The sequence below is a fragment of the Hakea prostrata genome, chromosome 1, assembly GCF_041222555.1.
Source record: "Hakea prostrata isolate BN-2017 chromosome 1, UWA_Hpros_2, whole genome shotgun sequence".
Lineage (NCBI taxonomy): Eukaryota > Viridiplantae > Streptophyta > Magnoliopsida > Proteales > Proteaceae > Hakea > Hakea prostrata.
The window spans coordinates 66,204,525-66,207,995 of record NC_142600.1 but is presented as its reverse complement, the minus strand read 5'-3'; the positions used below and the strand labels follow the sequence as shown (position 1 = coordinate 66,207,995).

At 43.6% G+C, this 3,471-nt stretch overlaps 1 long non-coding RNA gene across 1 annotated transcript; it reads left to right on the top strand.

The window, feature by feature from the left end:
* Window positions 1-296: 296 nt before the first annotated feature.
* LOC149029467 (uncharacterized) lies at window positions 297-776 on the top strand. Its single transcript, XR_016172493.1, has 3 exons — window positions 297-418; window positions 501-576; window positions 677-776. It is a non-coding gene; the product is annotated as an uncharacterized LOC149029467 (long non-coding RNA).
* The last annotated feature ends 2,695 nt before the right edge of the window (window positions 777-3,471 follow it).

Here is a 3,471-nt window from a genome sequence, read left to right as displayed (position 1 = left end):
CTTAGATCTTATAATAAAGGTCTTACGTATGGTTGATTCCTCCCTCAGGGGGCCCACTATGCCGCACATATATGCAGCCCTGGAGAGAATGAAAACAACAATCCAAAGAGCTAACCCCAGAGATTTTGTTGCATACTTGAACATTGTTGATATTAGATGGACCGCTCATCTAATGCATCCGATGCATAGGGCGGGTAAGTAGTTAGTGTGGGTTACTACTTATTATTAATAATTTGTAACTTGTAGTAAATATTAATTCTTTGACTGTGAGTTTGTGAATTGTGCAGCCTATTATCTCAATCCAAAATATCAGTACACTGAAAATTTGGGATTGCGGTCAGATCTACTCGGTGCCGTTATGGAGGTTATTGGGAAGTTAGAGCCAAACGCAACGGTCCAATCAAATTGCCATATGGAAGTTAGAACTTGGAAACTTAGAACTTAGTACTTGCTTTTATTTGTGAAAGAATTTAATTAACCATCAATACAAATTATTGCAGATAAAATACTTTAGAGATGCACTGGGGACCTTTGGTTCAGTTGCTGCTACTCAAAACCGACAAAATTATGATCCAGGTTAGATGCATGATTACATTTACATTTTACATATAAGTGATATAAGTAGGATTTTTGTTAAGAATTAAAGTATTAACTTGCATTATTTGTGATAATGCAGCTGAGTGGTGGATTCTATATGGGGGCGATGCAGAGAACCTCCGAAGAGTGGCAGTGCGGATCCTCTCCCAGACTTGCTCTGCCTCTGGGTGTGAGAGGAATTGGAGCACATTTGGAATGATTCACTCGCAGAGGAGAAATAGGCTAGGAAGTCAACGCCTGAATGACCTTGTGTTTTGCCACTACAACATGAGGCTGAAGTTAGAGAATGCTCGCTTAAACACTAACAGTGGGACAGAGAAGGACATCCAGCTCGATGATATCTTCGAGCTCACTGCAGATGACCAACATCCACTCACAGATTGGTTGTTGGATAGGGGCGAGCTTGATGTTAGACCAGCACTGGAGGTAGGCCAGACCCAATCATTGCTCAAGCTGCGGGAGTTAATGTAGATGAGTACATGGCTTCTCAAGAGGGGCAGGTACATCAGGTGGCTGCCGCCACAGCGGATGAGGATTGGATGGTGATGCCTGGCACGCAAGATGATGATCCAGATGACACCCTTGCTCCCAGTCCCAGTCATACTCGGAGGGACGATGATGACGACCGTAGTGGTGGTGGTGGTGGTGGAGGAGTACAGGAACGATATCATGTTCCGTTATCAGAGGCACAGGATCCCCCCCAGAGATACACTGGGGAGACTCAGTACACACATGCCACCCAGGATGACGATCATGGTGGTGAGCTTTATCGTGGTCGTCCTACGAGTTACAATCGGCCGGGGAGGGGGGAGTTTCATGGGGGGAGCAGCAGCATATGCATGGCCAGCATGGGTATGGGTCGTATGGCTTTGGATATAGTGATGATACTCGATCATATGGCTCATACGACCATTTTGATCCGATGGACAGGTTGTCAGGAGTGATGGGGTCCATGATATTGGAGGAGTCTGTAGGCTCCACACCTGCTTATGACTATGGTGTCCCTTCTGCTTATGGACACGATGATATGTCGTCTAGGAGTTCGCACTATGGATATAATGATGGATCTTCCATGAGCTTGACATCGCAGGAAGGCAATACATATGGTGGTTGGGGTAATGATGTTTGGGGTTATCAGCATCAGGGTGTCCCGCTTATGCCTCCATTTGGCTCACAGAGAACTGCTATGTTGGAGACAACATACAGATATCCTTTCGATGCTACGATGTCAATTGAAGAGCTCCGTTCACGTTACCCCCCTGAGGGGAGTAGTTTTACCGTCATGGATGATGAAAACTACAGAGGCTTGGTTTCCTTGTATGTCAACAACCATCAGCATGACATGTCTTGGAATGACTTCAAGAAAATAATGGAGCGGAAGTTTAATGTTGTAGCCTATGGGCCTTGTACCCAATTATCAACGGAGACAGAGCTGGAAGACATGGATCCACCAAGGCATAGTACTTGGTATTGAGTAGTTGTATTTTTATTATTATATACTTGTATTTTTCTTACTAATTTTTAGTAATATAATAGTTTTGTGCTTATTTATGTTAGCTTAATTGTTTAAAATAAGGTTGTAAAATTACAGTTTTACCGGTATATCCAGTCGATTATATGCCGATCAAGAACACCAATTTGGGTGAGTTTTTAGGCAAAACCAACCATTCCATTGTGTTTATTGGCATCAAATTAGGTTACCTACCAAATTTCAACTCATTTGGACCAAAAAAAACTATCGAAACTTGGGGGCGATATTTGGCGAACTGGTTGGCGAAATTTCGCTGTTTCGCCTAGTTCGCCGCCCAGCGAACTGGGCGAAACAAACGATATTTCGTTCGCTGAATGTAACAAATTAACAATTCAACGATCCCCTCGAAATGGAGCAGAAACAGATAGGGCAATGGCTTAGCGCCTTGTCGCGGGGAACAATAGATTGCGCAGCTTGGAAAACCTAATTGTCTCCCACACCACATCTGCCATGCTCTTCTCTCCATTTTGAAAGCTAGAGTGTGCGAGGTCATTCGCTCGACGAACGGCATCCATTGATCTTCAAGACTTATCGTCACAAAGATGATAAAATGTGGTCTGGTTTTATCGATCTGATGATCTGCTTGAGGAGGAGAAGTCCACCATGGATCAAATGGAGGAAGATAGGGTTAATAAAGTTTGTAAGCTTCTCATGATGTCGGCGAAGAAACGAATTCCACTGAGTTAGATTTATCACTATCGACTTTTATTTGGGATTCCCAAGATTTTAGAGACCGTGTTTCTAAGTATCCAAATTATTTCAGAATTGTGGTTGAGAATGATGGGAAGTGGATACTTGAACTTATGAATTGGGACCCTGCTTTAGCTGTGAGTGCTCTCGAGAGGGATTTTATTGCAGATGAGGATCGAGTTAAGAAAGCTTTTAAAATTTCATTCACTCATGCGAAATCCTTGGACTTAGATGAGGATGGTACGACGAAGCTGATCTTGGTGACCATGCTTCCTCTGGTTTCTCCTACTCAGATGGTTCTAGGTTGAAGCTTTGGTCGCTGGAAGCGGAGAAAGTGGAGATGGCGACATCGGTGCGGCCGGAGCTGAAGACGGAGGAGGTAGACGAGGGGAGAATCGGGTGAAAGAGAGAATCGCCGACCCTAGAAAGGTTTGTTTTTTTCTTTTTCTCCTGATGAAATGTTGTTCATTGAATTGGAATAAACTACGTGTCAAAAATCTAACGACCAACTGCAGGGAACTGGATGTTGTCAGTACTGGAGCGGATAAAAATCCATATAGAATCCGCGTCCAGAGGATTTTACCCATTTGAGGTAATAAAAATAGACCAGACGCGTTTCGGATGAACCAAGAGGTAATAGATGGATAGTTTGA